Source organism: Gallus gallus, chromosome 1, assembly GCF_016699485.2.
Source record: "Gallus gallus isolate bGalGal1 chromosome 1, bGalGal1.mat.broiler.GRCg7b, whole genome shotgun sequence".
In the NCBI taxonomy this organism is placed as follows: Eukaryota; Metazoa; Chordata; class Aves; order Galliformes; family Phasianidae; genus Gallus; species Gallus gallus.
This window is the reverse complement of record NC_052532.1, coordinates 162,659,485-162,676,282: the sequence shown is the minus strand read 5'-3', so window position 1 is coordinate 162,676,282 and position 16,798 is coordinate 162,659,485. Positions and strand designations below refer to the sequence as shown.

The 16,798-nt window shown below is 36.9% G+C and overlaps 1 long non-coding RNA gene across 1 annotated transcript; it reads right to left on the bottom strand.

Annotated features, from left to right (window-relative positions):
* Positions 1-1,794: 1,794 nt before the first annotated feature.
* Positions 1,795-15,308, bottom strand: LOC112531556. The gene is made up of 4 exons (XR_005842080.2): positions 15,171-15,308; positions 14,789-14,875; positions 3,842-3,944; positions 1,795-1,876 (listed from the first exon to the last, which is right to left on the bottom strand). It is a non-coding gene; the product is annotated as an uncharacterized LOC112531556 (long non-coding RNA).
* Between the last annotated feature and the right edge of the window lie 1,490 nt (positions 15,309-16,798).

The following is a 16,798-nucleotide window of genomic DNA, read 5'->3' as shown; positions in this document are numbered from 1 at the left end:
TGTAGGGAACAAAGGTCACTCACTGTCTGCTCATCTGGCTTGCTACCCTGGGAGATTTGCTTTTTGCCAGATGCTTGGATCTGGTACACTGTAGAGAGGCTAACAAGGAATGTCTAGATCTCACATCATCACCCCATGCTTCTCTTCCAGATTAGCACCAATGATACTACAAGAAATTGCGAGACTATACTGAGTGTACTGTGTGGTGTGACTGCACTGGGAGTGAGGATGGAAGACAGAAACTAAGACAGCTAACAGCATGAGAGCAAGAGTTCAGGTGGGTCTAGAGGTTGAACATACAGGGGTTAAATAAGCTAGCTTTAGAAACTAGGGAAGGAGAATGACATCTCAACATTTCATGGTCAGCTGTGCAAACACAAAGAAAGGAACAATACAAAATGAATGGCTTTGACCGGTTTGAATGCACCATAAGAAGGTCAGACCAAGGAATATGTCGGGCCTTCACGAGGAAGACTTCTGACTTCATCCCCACAATGCATGCGCCAGGGGAGGGGCAATATGTAAATGACTTTCCAGAAGGATAATGAATATGTAGATGGGTTCCAAGAATTATGCTGAATATGTATGGATTTGGCTTATAATTTTGTAGTGCTTTTTGCTTGCTGGTGTGCAAGTTTGGTGGAGTGATCACTCTTGCACCCAGCCAGCCGAATAAATATATCTGCTTTATAACCTATCCGAGTTATAGAGTTTGATTCCACACGTCAAGCAGAAATTCAGATTTTGCTCACATGAAATCCTCTTTGCAGATCACAGCTTGTTAGGAAGAAGTGAGATCCATTTGGCTGTGTGGAAGAAGCATCTTCATCTTCTGGCCTGACACCCTTGTGAGGAGATTTTTGAACTAAGAGTGACAGAGGAGGGAGGTGTTAGCCAACAGTCATGTGATGATATGATTGATTAAGATGGTAACAAAGAATGAAGGATCATGTATACAGGAGAGACCTGTCTTGCTCCAATTTACAGGAGGGAGAGGAGGTTCTTTGATAAATGTATTCTCAGCATGAGATTAAGACACAAGGGGTCAATGTTAGCCCTACCAGTTTATTACAAATCCTAGTTGCTTAGGGATTTGGGAAAGAGAAGATGGGCAATAGAAAAGAGATAGGAAATAAAAAGTAAGGAGTCTTCATAGAAAGCAAGAGAGAGATAGTCACCACCATGGGTTCAGTGAGATTTGTAGCAGGTCGGTTTTTCTCAGGAACTTGTCTGGTCACCGTGGGGGATGGGAGGAAGCCAGGAAGCTCTGAAGCAAGCAGGCCCTGGGGGGGGGGCTTCTTCCAAAGAGGTTTTCTCCTCAGGGAATTCCCCATCAAAGGTTTCTTTGGGAGTTCTTCTCCGAAGTCCTTAGTTTAGTGAAGGCCTTTTTATCCCCCATTTCTCTGGGTTTTTTTCTTCTTTTCTCTCTGTTAGTGTGACATACCTGGCCCAACAGAGAAGCCAGCAGGGAGTGGTGCCTTTGTTTCCATGCACAAGCATTATCGCCTTTTGCAGTGGTCAGCTCCTTCAAGCTGCACCTCCGAAAAAGACTGCTTATCCAACTTCTGCTTATCTCTACAATCATAAGCAGAGGTACTGTGGCATGGTGACACCCCCCACTGGCTCCCCTAGATACTTTGCAGTTATCTGTTAGTGCCTTATCACCTGAAAGGCCTCACAAAGCAAGCTTTGAGACAAAAAGGAGAAACAGTTTTGTCTTTCACAAGACCTTATAATCAGCAGTACTGAACTGAAAGAAGCCAGTGTTAAGCATATGCAGACAAATAAGGAAATACTTACAGGAGAGCAAGATGGGGGAAGATTTTGTACCTTTTCTGGGAAATCAGCAAGACAGGGAGTCCATCTACTGCAGGTTCTACACTCAGGCGTGAAGCATGGAAACAAACAAACAAACAACAACAACAACAACAAAAAACAACGAGGAATTAGATGTCTGTGGCAGTTGCAGGGCTACGATCTTACAAGAGACCACAGATCCCTGAAACCAGTGCAAATGTACAGGACAAGAAATATCTACCCACAATGGAGAAGAATCAGGTAAGGGAACATTTAAACAAGCTAGACATACATACACAGGTTCCTGGGGGCTGATAAGATGTACCTACAAGTGCTGTGTGTGATGTCATTGTGAAGCCACTCTCAGTTATCATTGGAAGGTTCTTGTGGTTAAAGGACAACCTGGTCTACTTATCCTGCTCGAGCCAGGGGGTTTGGAACAGATGCCCTCCAGAGGCCCCTTCCAACGTTATACATGCTGTGATTCTGTAAAAGCAAATCTCACCTCAGTGAAGGCAAGAAGCAAGGTCCAGACAACTACAGTTCAGTCAGCCTCACCTCAGTTCCTGGGAAGGTGGTGGAGTAAATAAACCTAGAAACCTTTTCCAAACACGTAAAGAAGATAAACTGAATAGCCAGCATGCATTTACAAACTGAAAGTCATGCCTCATGAACCTCATAGCCTTCCATGACAACATAACTAACTCAATGAAAGGGGGGAGATGAGTGTCTTTTATTTATTTAGATTTTAGTAAGGATCTCAAGGCAGTTTACGAATAACATCAGTGGACAACTACGGACTGAAAACTGGCTGAGCTACTGGATTCAGAGGGTTGTGTTCAATGATATGAAATCCATCTGGCGGCTAGTCACTAGTGATATGTTCCAAGACTCGATACTGGGATGGATACTGTTTAACATCTTTGTTAAGAACGTGGATGACTGGACAGAAGGCATTCACAGGAAGTTTACCATCTATACAGAAATGGGATGAAGCCTTCATATTACAGATAGTCATGATTCAGAAGACACTCAGCAGGATGGAAAAATGGTCAAGGAGGAGTCTCATGTAATGTAACAAAGCCAAATGCCAAGGCCAGCTCCAGGAAAGTAATAACCCTGTGTACCAATGTAAGCTGACGTCCAAAGGGATGGAAAGCAAGTTTGCAGAAAAAAAACCCGTGGGTCCTAGTGGACAACCCTTTTCCATGATCCAGAAATGCTGACCTTGCAGCAAAGAAGACTGACAGCTTCCTGCCCTGCAGGAGGAAGAGTGCTGTCAGAAGGTCAAAGGAGGTGATCCTTTCCCACTACTCAATCCTTACGAGACATCTTTAATGCTAGGTTCAGTTCTGAGCTGTCCAATGCAAAGGAGAAATGGATGTACCAAAGTGAGTTCAGCAAAGGACCACAAAAAATGTTTAAAGGATTGGAGGTTCTTTTACATGAGAAGAGGCTGAGATTTGGGATTGTTCAGCCTGCAGAAGATTGCCTGGAGGGACTGTGAAGTGTCCCTATTTCTTCGTATTCAAAACCTGACTGGAAATGGCCCTGAGCAACCTGCTGTAACTGACCCTTCTCTGTTAAAGTGATTTATAGAATCATAGAATTCTTAGGGTTGGAAGGGACCTTCAAAGGTCATCTAGTCTAGTTCCCCTGCAATGAACAGAGACATGTGCAGCTAGATCAGGTCGTCCACAGCTTGATCCAGCCTTGCCTTGGAAGTCTCCAGGGACAGGGCATCTAGGCTGTCCCAGTGCCTCTGATTTTGTAACCATGTGAAATAAAATTATTTCAAATTTGCCTAATTTTCCACAGTGAAAAACAATTAGCAAAAAACATTGTAAAGCTTGAAAAGGGAACTTGTCTGTCTGTCTCACTGCAAATGATCTTCATTTTAGGCTTATATTAATGAATATTTTAGCAATAGATACTGTTATATATAATCTTTCAGTAATGCTATATATCAAGAGCAGCTGTGAAAAAAGATTCAAGAGTTCCTCAGTGTAGATGCTAGTAGAAATTTCAATATCATGTTACTCACATTTTTGAAAATGTTCTTTAGAAAATGCAGCTTCTAAACACCACGATCAAGGTATGATGAGTTAAGTATTTGTCTTAATGATATTTTCCAGACTCAGTTTCATCTGCTTGAGAACAAAGACAGAATCACAGAATCATTAAGGTTGGAAAAGACCTCTAAGATCATCTATTCCAATCGTCCACCTACCACCAGTATTGCCCTCTAAACCGTGTTCATCTACCCTTTTCTTAACATTTCCAGGGACAGTGACTCAGTCACCTCCCTGGGCACCCATTCCAGTTCCTGACCACTCTTTCAGGGAAGAAATTTTCCTGACATCCAACCTGAGCCTCCCCTGGGGCAGCTTGAGGCCATTACCTCTCATTCTATTGCTGTTAACTAGGACAAGAGGCTGTCCCCCACCTTGCCACAGCCTCCTTTCAGGTAGTTATAGAGATCCCTTCAGAAAGAAAAGTCCTAATGCCAAGCAAATATCCATTCAAAACAGTGCAGATGCTTATCCTCAGTATTTCTCAAACATTACTTTGAGCTCTTTTTTTTCTGTCAAAGCTATTTTTAAAAGTCCATAATAAGTATATATTTTTGACAGTATGTAAAATGAAGGCATTGGCCTCATTCTTATGATACACTGATCTGTACTCCTAGATATACTATAATCTATACTTCTTCCCTCCACAGTGTAAATATATACATGTTTTTGTTTTTTTTTTTTTTGCAGCAGTTTAGATCTACACATCTTTTTCATACATCTCTAAAACTTTCGAAGTGAAACAACTTTTAATTGTGAATTATAGAGACCAACAAAATAAACCAAAGGCAAATATCCTAGAAACTTCCAAGAAAAACAAGGAAGAGTGCATGCTCCTGCAAGGCAACAGTATAATGTAATTCATTTAAACATTTTCAGTCTGTACGTTGTGATACGTGAAAAAATGAGCTAAAGGCCATTGTAAGTAAACACAGTGCAAAGGACAAGGAAGGAAATACAGATGAGATGATAATATGATTGGATCATAAAGGCAGGTGGAAAGGAGGAGGAAAAAAGAAAGAAGAAAAGGGAAGGTGGTCTTCATGGAGTTTCTGTGAATTAGCAATATAGAGCAGTGAACCGAGCAGCTCTGGGCCACCATCTCTGAACTCATCTCTTTGTCATTCTTTATTAAGGGATTCAGAGAGCTGAGTTTCTACTGCAAGTAATAGCTACATATTTCCAAACTTATACCAGCCAGTGCTAATTCTCTCTGTAGTGAAGGTAACTATTGCCCTTGAGCATGGAATGCTCTGGGAAATGAGTTATCTTTCTAATGCTCAGAAAAGGGAAAATGATGTTAGTACAGGAACAGCACTGGTGTGTGCAGAAGTCATGGGCAATGCTTCATTTACTTCAATAGCTCTCTTTCCCTCACTCTCCTTCCAAACTCCTTCCCAGTTATTCATTATTGCTGCACTGAGGTGAATTACTGGTGCTTTAAATAGAAGGGAGAAATTGCATAGTAAAAGAAGATCTAGAATTCAAAATATGAGAAATGTACTAAACTCAAAAATAATCTTCATAAATTAATTAATAAAAAGAATAAAGCATAATATTACCACTTACTGTTCAGCAACATCTGTGACTAAATAGTGCCAACATCACATAGCACAGATCTTCTTCGCAGATTAATAATTTAATTAACTAATTTTAAAAAAACAGTGTTGAAACTCTATATACACACATACAAATTGATGAAGGTAGGCTTTCTTTTTTAAATTGTTTTTCATAATCCCAGTTAAAGTTTATATATCGTACTGCATTGTTTCAGGTAGAATAGGCAAATGGGAGAAAACTGAATATGTTCTTATTCTTTATTCATCATTAGGCCTTAGCTCTGGTGATCAGTTTCTTCAAATGGACCTTGACTAGTTTTTCATTTGTTCGAGTAAAATTAGGTATACATTTACTGAAGCTTAAGTTAGTTAGACACACCTTGTGATATACAAAGAAGAAACTCTACTGTTATTAACAAAAAAGGGGAAGGCAGTGGAGGGGAAAAGGAAAAAAAAAATGTATGCTTTGACTCACAGTTTCGGTAATATATTTAGTCTTAAACTGGGAATTCATGAAGTGAATGTCCCAACTCCGGCTACAAAAAGGTTGCATATCTTAAGGCTCCAAGTGGCATTTAGCTTTAAAACAACTATTAAAAAAATTAATTAATTTTGCAAGATATTTTATGATCTGTAGATGTCATAAACAAGAACTGCCAAAAATAGTTCTGTCTTTTGGCATAAACTTTGCAAAGAAAAGTAACTCTCCTGGGATTATATTTATAGTTAGCCTTTCCTGTAGCAGTATGGGGAATTAGAGAGGAGGTGAAGGAGGGATAGAGGGTACTGTCAGCACTGAACAACTTTCAGCCTTACAATTGCCTTTGAATAGTGACTTCTGAATAACCATTTCAGGGTCGTATTCCTGAGTATAAAGACAGTTTGTATATGACCAGTCTGAAGAAATAAAGGATTGTTTGGGTGCAATGATAACGTTGAAAATAACTAAATTGTTGATTTGGTATAATGATTTGCTGCATTACACAAAGTATATGAGCTTTATATAACATTCCTTCCTGTGTAGTCTTAAACAAAAATCTGCATACTATTATACTATACTATACTATACTATACTATACTATACTATACTATACTAACCTGCAGCACTATTCAAATATTCTGAAGAGTACAATAACTTAAACAAACTAGGCTGATACTTTGAAATGATTCTAGCTTGTTCCATTTTGAACAGTGCTATGAAAGTGAAGGGCACCTGAGTTCTCATAATACAGATATTCTCAAACTCTGATTCAGCTCTCTGGGTAGAACTCAGAGAAGCCTAAAAAGCTGCAGTAAATATGCCCAAGGATAATAGCTTGAAGATCCATTCTCCAGCTGGAAAAAGCCATGCTATACCTTACTACCATGACCTGAGAATTTCTCTTTTTTAATCAAATTTACATTTAATTTTTAATTTAAAACAAAAATGCTAATTAGAAGAGAAACTTGACCCAGTATTTTTCATTTTCTACAAACCTTCATAATTTCAGAAGAGAGGAGCATGGAACATTTTGCTACAGTGTTAGCCACAACTCTGATATATGCTTTCATCCAATTATGAAGCCCACTTAATATTTTGGGAAGTATTCAGTTGCCTGAACATCAGTGTCTAATGACTTTTGAGATGTTCCAAGGAAGCCAAGATGTGTAAGCAGGGCTGACAGATATCATATGGGAATACAAGGGAATTGCAGCCTTCATTAGCAGCAGCTGGGAGCCAGGCATCATAGCCCACAGCATCTCATAAGTAAAAGATTATTTATACATGACTCAAATGCGTAAAGCTATCCAGGTATTTTAGATAGCCGGACTTTGCCAGGGAGGCAGTGTATAATGACAGATCTTATAAGTCAGTCTGAAGGACTGTAAGCATGAAATTAGCCCAGGGAAGGAATTTCCTACCTATCCTTCCTTCTTCAGCACTGGACTGTTGACACTGTTAAATTCTGTTGATATTTAATAAAAGCAACATCTGTGCTTTGTATGCCTCCAATTACAAAGCTTCATCCTAGGGCCACTTTGAAGCTTCTTACAAGCACTGATGCTTGAAGCACAGCTATAACAGAAGAATGGACTGACTGTTTGTTTGTTTGTTTCTGCCTCTAGCTACCAGACAGTCTTTTTTTTATTATTTTATTTGCCTCAATTTTGTTTTTGGTTGGCCACCCTAAATAACCTGCCTGCAGCAATGGCACCCCTGTAGGAGACCATTTGATCAATTTTCTCTCTATGTAAGGCCTCCCAGGAACAGAAAATATCAGTGAAGGATGTTGCAATGCCCCAATTACATACAAGCACACATAACCACCACTACAGCACTGTCAGAGCTATTGAATTGGTTAGAGAGAATAATGGGGATTCTTTGTGATAAACCATGATAGATTATGTGAAAGTACAGTTTATAATTGTTAGTAATGAACTCAGTATCTGAGGGTTACTCCAGAACTGCTGTATAAGGATACTTTTGGGATAAAATTCACTTCAGATTATGGTCAACATCTGTTAGAGAAAAGGAAAAGCTAGAGGAAAAGCATCTATGCAGTTTTATCAATCCTTATCTAAGAGTCTTCTAAATGACTAAGAATAGCTGACTTAGAATCTCACATTTAGAGAGTAGACAATATGAAATAAGAAAGGACAAAAAGAAGAGAAAATGTGAAAGGAAAACAAAGCAGTTCAACTGATACCTGAGTTACATTGAAATAGGAATGCCTTCACTATCTTGTAAGCACTTGTTGGTTACATAGATTCAATTTTTTTTTTTTTAGTTTTCAGTCTCTAACTATTCCAGTTTTTACACAGAATAACTGTTGGTCTTTCCTCAGTTATCAGTGCTAGTACTGATCATCTTTATTGTCAGTAATTCAGGTATGATTCAAAAGAGCATTTAGGCCATAAGATTTTTAAAAGTCCTGTATTCCTATATATAACTACAGCTGTAGAAGAGAATAGAATTTCTGGAAACTATTGTACATTAGAGGAGTCAATAATGTATCTACACCTTTAATGTATAGTTAATTATATATTTATTATTATTATATATATGTATGATATTATTTTATATTCTATTATTATTATTATATGTGTATTTACACATATTTCTGAGAAGGAGTATATAGGGAACACTAAAACTGCTGTAAACAAAAATGCAGTTTGGTAGATAAATTCCTGAAGTTATTTTGTACAGAATGTTTTAATATAAACTATAGAATTGGGTTGTATCAGTTCTTTCCATATTATCCAAGATTCAATTTTCAGCATGCTGCAAAAATTCACATTATAAACAAGGCCTTTCCAAACTTCTTAGGCAGATAAATCTGAATTCTTGAATTTAAGGTTAAGAAAACTAGTTATCTTCTATAAACCTGCATTTAAAATATCAAGACGAATTGCTGATCCAGCTCAGAAACATCTATATCATGCAAACATACAGATTACTACATATTATTTCTTCTATATTGCAAAATGTTACTCTGGGGAGATCTGTTATTCCCATCATACTAGTCAAAGCCAAGATTAAGATAAGTTTTGCAAGTAATAGGAATATGCTTCTTGCATGCCAGGAATTCAGATTAAATCCAACAGTCTCTGAGACACAGTAGATTTTTCCCCTTTTCCCCTAAGGACCTCCAGGTTATTCAGTAAATGGAGCTGAACCACACTACCATTTTTCAGTCAGTGCGCAATAGGCCCTAAATGGAAAAATAGTCTGACCGTGACATACAACTTCAGACACTGATTTGTCATCCAGCTCAACAAAAATCCTTTATAGAAGAGAACAAAGATCTTAAATTTCTTTTCGTATTCATATCTGCATTTAACTACAGATTTGGCCTCACAAACAGCCAGAATAGACAATCTCCACTGATATGTACTGGGTCAAAGAAAAGCTAAGGTGTGCATTTTTCCCTTTGAAAGAGCTTTCTTCTTGATGGCAACAAATAAACAACCTTTCTCTGTTCATAAATATATATATATATGTCTTCAAGATTTACTTTCACTTTAAACTACATCAGTATGTCCAGTATTCATAAATAGTGAATTACTATTTATATAATAGTAATAGTGAATTATATAATAAATTGTACAACTTTGTGATAAATTAGTACAGCTTTTATGATTTAGGCCAAGCTTCTATAAAAATCTGATCTATATGACACTTGTAGATAACCATTAGGGATTATTTATTTATTTTGAATTAAAAGTAACACAGAGGCATTACTTCTTCTTTTCAAAAAAGTTTTTTGTTTGCTCATTGTTGTTTTGTTTTGTTTTGTTTTTTTCCCAGAAAACTATTTCCTTGTGTACAGGAGGAACAGGACTAAAATCTCTTCTTATAAACTAAAATGCCAGAAGCTAAGTCCATTTATTTGAAAACTTGTAAAGCTAGAAATTAGAGCTTTATGCTACTGGAAAGGATCAGTTTCCCAGTTTCTAACTTTTGAGCATCCCAAGATACTGGATGATAATGTCATGACATTTTAGGTTTAGAGAAACTCTTTTAAGCTATATTTAGAGATTTCAAAGTCTCCCTCTGAAACCTGCACACAATTGGACCTACAGCAACAAAGGGATCTAAATTTATATCAGCAGTACAAGAGATAATCTATAAACATACTTTAATACTTTGAAATGCACCTGAAATAGTTTATTTCCAATATATGACATGTACAGAAAATATGATAATGCGATTATACATTAAAGGTTTCAGCATCATAAATATAGGTCAGCCAGAACAAATACAACTGATGGCACAGACTTTCAGAAAGGGTAGCCTGAAGTGAAAATTTCAGTCCAGGCTTAGAATGGTGAAGAATGTGCCAGTTTATGTACATATTTATTAAGTCCACGAAGGAAATATTTCTTATTAAAGATATTGCTTTTTCATTATAGAATTCAGATTAGAAAAATCCATTTGCATCCCTGAATGAAAGTTCTTCAGTTTTTCTTCAGCATCAGGAATTCCACACAACAATTTAACTATTATTTATTAAAGACTAATGAAAACAAAGTTTTCTGCTTTACAGGTTCATGAGGCAACACGTTTGTTGGATAACTTCTCATTTTGCTGTTTAGAATTGTGAAAAATATATTCACTATGTCTTAAGAAGAAAAGTGAAATAATAACACTTCCAGAAGATAGATAGATGGTACTATTGGACTCCTTCATTTATAAATTTATTTGTAAAGTGCACTGGAGTTTGATTTTGTTTAATGAATATTCCTCATCATCTTCACTCAACTTATATCTTCCGTATCAGCTAATTACAGTAGAATTCAAAGCCACAGTCAACATGAAAATAAGAAAAGTATTAGACTTATTTATAAGAGAATTACAATGCTATCATTGCTTTTTCTTGGATGACAATCATTTGCCAGACTAGACAGAAATAAAGAAACAAATATAATCCTGTGTGTTTTCCTTGGGCTAATATTATTTCCGTCTGGTAAATTCCTGTCATGAAATATTTGTTATTAAGCTTGGTTTGAATGATTTCTTCATGAATTAAAGAGCAAATAAGAGCTAAACACCCCTCCTTGTTTCTCCAGTGAAATATTATGTAAAACAATGTTTTACAGGCACAACTGTAAAAATACTGATAAGCTATAAAAAGTGTGTCTAGTTCATCTCTTTTCCTTGTTTTCCTTTGCATATAAGGTCATCCATATACAAGTTTACCATAAGATATATTCTGTATTGTGTTATTACTCAGAAGAATCAGAAGAATGCTGAAACATTAGAAAGCAGACCTTTCAGAAAGACAGTAATTTAAGACTGTCTTACCAAGCACTGAAAAACTAAATGTTCACACGCAGTCACTTTTCCCATAAATGAGGTTAATTTATGTTAACAAGCTGTCAAAGAACCTGTCATATTCTATTGTCTTTCCGAGTACAAAAATGTTAAACAGATTATGAGAGTGAAATAATACTCTGAAGAAATCACACACAATGAAGAAAATCAACTGGTTTATAGCTTCTTATTTTGAAATTACATTTACTTCTGATTCTAAGGAGTATTTGTTTGCTTAATTGTGTATATTGAAGGATACTAGTTTGCATTTTCATTTTCATAATTTATCCTTTAATATTGCTGAAATAATAGCAGTAGTTCTGGGGAATGTGTGTGCAAGGTCAAATGATTAATTTTGTCATAAACTTGAATTAGTAAGTTGATCCTTTCAATTCTCTGCATTTTTAATGAAGTAAAAGATTGAATTCCACATATCTGTGAAAACAAATCCAGAGTACAATGGATAAGAAATGTTAATTTAACACAGCTCTTTAAATGACAAAAAAAAATACGCCCACCCATACTGGAAATGTTCAAGAGAGATTTTATTTTTGTTGTAGCTGTTACATGGCTAATGCGGTTATTGATACTACACATGCAATTTTAGACAGTACTCTTAAGAAACTTTAGGATTATTTATCACTGAAGATATAAATCTGAGGTAATTTGAAAGAAATAGAAAACAAGAGTAACCTGACACAATAATAAGTTAGACTTATTATTACTTGTAGTCCAAATTCTGACCTCATATTGCCATGGTTTTCTGAATAATTGTTTTGATTTTCTAGAACTTAAGTTAGCACAGAAATATAGGGCAAATAGTGAAAAAATTACCTATTCTATTGATGCTTAATAAAAATATGTAGCTAATACATTAAATTTCATAAACAGATTAACTTATTTCACACAGAAGCACAACCACAAATATAAAAATGCAAGGGGAAATTGACCAATAACCTCTATTTTTTGTTCTCATAAAAGATTAAATGTTTGATGTTAATATAGCATACTGGATAAATAAGTGGATGTTTTCCTCTAAAATATTTCTAAATTGTTTCTTTGTAGACAGTTAACGAACACAGTATCTGCTTACTGAAATCACATCATATTTGCTTTTGTATCATTGAAAGCAAACAGCCTTCTTTACTGTGTACAGTTAATGAGTCCAATTAATGAGTCTCCAATAAATGGAAAGAGAGAGAAGAAAATAGTATTGAATTCAGCTGTGTTACCTGAGGGAAGGATTTGTCTTATTGTGCCTTTGAACTCAGTTCTCTCTGAAAGATACATTAACCCGTATTTCAGCTTACTTTTAATATTCAGAACAGATTTTTGAGAAGTTTAATTAGAACTGAAACAAGTCTGCAGACATCACTGTGTCTACTGTATATTCATAGAATCGTAGAATGTCCTGAGTTGGAACAATCATTGAATCCAACTCCTGGCTCCACATAGGACCACCCAAAATTCAAACCGTGTTTGAGAGCATTGTCTAAATGCGGACTATCTTGGTGCTGTGCCCACTGCCCTGGGTAGCCTGTTCCATGCCCACCACCCTCTGGTGAAGAACCTTTTCCTAACCCCCACCCAACCCTCTCCTGATACAGCCCTATGCCATTCCCTTGGGTCCTGTTGCTGTTCCTGCCGAGCAGAGCTCAGAGCTGCCCCTCCACTCACTGTGAGGAGCTGTGGCCACCATCAGGTCTCTCCTCAGCTCCTCTGCTCTGGGCTGAGCAAACCACCTGACCTGAACCACTCCTCATACGTCTTGCCCTCCAGCCTCTTCACCATCTTTGTAGACTTCTTTTGTATGCATTCTAGTAGTTTTATGTCTTTATTTTATTGTGGTACCAGACCTGCTCAAAGTTCTTGAGGTGAGACTGCACAGCACAGAGCAGAGCAGGACAATTCCTTCCCTCACCTGCTGGCAATGCTGGGCCTGGTGCACCCCAAGGCACAGTTGGCCCTTCTGATGTCAGGGCACACTGCTGGGTCTTATTCAACTTACGATCAACTAGAACCCTCAGATCTCTTTCCCTTGGGCTGCTCACCAATGTATCTTCCCTGAGTATGTACACGTGTCCTTAGAGTGATGGGTATAATTTCACATGGCCAAAGTTTATTCTCATTATCTCCTATGAGGTGTAAGTACCTCGAACTCTTGTTGATTTCAGGTCATTCAACATTTTTCAAGAGTCAGACAGAGAGAGAAATATGAATGTGCAACTACATTAACAATTTATCCAGACAATTAAATTGTAAGTGTGAATTTAAAGCACTGTAGTTACATCTGCATAACTCTGGCATGTAGAACTCTTTCTCTAATGAAGTATATGTAGATATAAGGGCATATACACACATCTATATGTGTACAGAAGCACAAACATGCAGATATGTATATACACATACATACTAGAAGGAATGAGATCATTTAGAGGTGGATTAAGCAAAGCCAAAGAATTAATCATATTCTGGAACAGGAGACATCACATACATATATATATCTAGGCTACTTTATCTTACCCTGCCACTACCATTATACCAATATAATACAGAAACAGATGCAAATAATGCAGCATTATCTGAAATATTTCTAAACGATTAAGACAGCACACATATGAAAAAATACGGTCTACAAATCCTTCAGTGTATTTCCTATTGAAAAATGTAACCTCTGAATTTAAGTATTAGGATTTTGATTAACAGAGGCAAACATACCTAGTGGATGACTAAATTAAAACATGCCTATTATTCACAATATACTGTGTCATATTCTATGACTTTTATGTCCTGAGTCATTTCATTTGTTTACCCACAAAAAGCTAAATTGACTACAACTCTTTCTTTGCACATAAATGCTTACCATCTATAACCTTAAGCACAAACTTATCCCAAACAGAACTGTTCTTGTTATCATTTTTTGCATTAAACATGAAAAGCAAATGTATTTTAAATCCCCATTTTTTTATTTATTATTGTCTCACAAACTGCTAATTAGAAAAGATATTTCATACAAATAATTAGCTCTTATGTCTGCTTTAACACTTGAAAGGTTACAGCAATAGGAAAGGGAAGAGCTTTAATTAAAGAATGAATTATTGAATACTCAATTTTCATTGATGTAGTTTTCTGCTGGTTTTGTGTGTGTGTGTGTTTATAGATATTTTATGTGATTCTGTAATCAAGATGACGCACACAGACAAAAGCAAGACTTTAACTACTGAGGCTAAAGAAGAAAGGGCTGCTGTATGATCACATTCAGCCATTTAAGTTCAAGAATCATGTGAAGTGTGGTTTCCATGACAACAAGTCACTAATTGCTAACATAAAGTAAAAATCAACCTTGACAGAATTTGGCAGTGACAGGGAAACTGAAAAAAAAAAAAAAAAAAAAAAAACCTTTCAAAATAATTATAGGACAATTTTCCTATGCGAGGAAGAAATACAAGCAACCCTATGTTCTGAGACAGAATGAAAGCATCTAGGGTTCCAGGGTTATTTCGGATTTGGCAAAGCTGGCTTCATACAGTAGTCACTGTGTATTACACTTGATAGTCAACACCTACCTTCAGCAACAGATAAGGAAAGACGTTTGTGATGAGGCGATGAAGGATTTTTGAATCCTTGGGCTACAGATCAGCAAAGAAAAAATGCTGTGGAGAATGCATGAAATAAATAAAAGACATAAATAACATGATTTTAGCATAAACTCACAGGGTAAGAAGAACAACAAATTAAAGGAGAGCAGAGGGTAAGAAAGGAGTTGAATTCATACATTCCTCCCATGCCAACTTATTAGTAAGGATTTCAGACACCTCTAGCTTGCAGACAAAAAGAGTCATTTGAGACTAAAGGAAACTATCCGGGAAACACAATGGTACCATTCAAAATTTATCGATTTATGAACTGCTGCATATCATTTGTAAAAATTGCTTCAGCTTGCGTTACCTTTCACCAGCTCTGTAAGTCGACTCACTGGGTCACTAGGAGTGAACAAGAACATTTTGATAAATTCAGTTTCCATGACAATGAATTAGCCATGGAAAAGGAGGGAGGTTTTGAAATATCTGTGTTTTATAGAATACTCTTCAAATGTTTGCCTGTTTTCATTTTTAGCCATTTAGTTCTCATGGCTTGGTTCCAGGACTCTTTAATTTGCCAGAAGCTGTTTTTCCTCCACAGATTAGAGAAGTAATTCATCAGTGAATGTTTCACTCTGTGGTCCCATCTAATGTAAGAGAACATAAAAATGATTTTTTTCCAATTATGCTCTTTGTTTGCTTAAAAGAATGCAGCAGACTCTTTTTGTTGTTCCACTACAACCTGGCTACAGAATTCTTAATCTTTCTTATTTATTGCCTACTACTATACTTATGAGCACAATTGTAACTTGTAAGACATAAGGAGTTTGTTTTAAACACCAGTGAGCTCCCAAAACAAAACAATGATTTGCAGTTTTATTTTAAAAAAAAGTAAGCCAATAAAGGAATGCCATATTCCAAAGCCTGGCATAACCTGCATCAGAGGGAGCTGCTGAGAAAACAACTAGTACTTATTTTTGATAAAATAGCTTAAGACTATTTTTCAGTTTTCTGACTTACAAAAGACAAAGTCATCACAACATTTGTTAGTACCAGAACTGAAGACTGCTTAAATTAGTGAATATCTTTTTACCATAATCTAGTTCCAATCGCCTGCCATGGGCAGAGTTGCCATTCAAACTGCCCAGGACTCCATTCAATCCAGCCTTGCACCCTTCCAGAGATGAGGAACCCACAGCTTCTCAAAGCAACCTGTTCCAATGATTCAATACATTCTGAGTAAAAAACTCCACAGAACTTTAATCTAAATCTCCCTTATTTTAGTTTAAATCCATTCCACCTTGTTCCACCACTATCAGACTGTATTAAAAAAAAAAAAAAAAAGAAAAAAAATCCGTCTCCCTCCTATTTATAACCTCCCTTTAAGTACTGGAAGTCTCCCCAGAGCCTTCTCTACTCTGAGCTGAGTGAACTCATCATCTTATCCTATCTTCATAGAAGAGGTGCTCCAACCCTCTGATAATCTTCATGGTGCTCCTCTGGATCCACTCTGACAGCTCCACGTCTTTCTTGTGCTAGGAGTCCCAGGTCTGGATGCAAAAGTCCACATGGGGCCTTTTGAAGGCAGAGTAGATGGGGACAACCACTTCCCCTGCCTTGCTGGTCACTCCTGTCTTGATGCAGCAGCCCCGGATACAGTTGACTCATGTCCAACGTTTTGCCCACAAGGACCCTCAAGTCCTTCGCCACAGTGTTGCTCTCAATTTCTTCTTCCAGTCTCTGTGCATGTTTGGGATTGCACTGACTCATGAGAAGCACTTTGTGCTCAGCCTTGTGGAATGTCATTCCACATGCTCTGCAGGAAATGTAGGGTGTTTTTTTTTTTTGGGGGGGGGGGGGGGGGGGGGGGGAGTTGTTATTGTTTATACCAGTGCAACATGGATTGAAATATCTGATTTGCAAAAGAAAAAGAATGTTATCAGCCAAAGAAAAACAAAAATCAGCCAAAGAAAAAATTAAATAAAGGAGGAATGG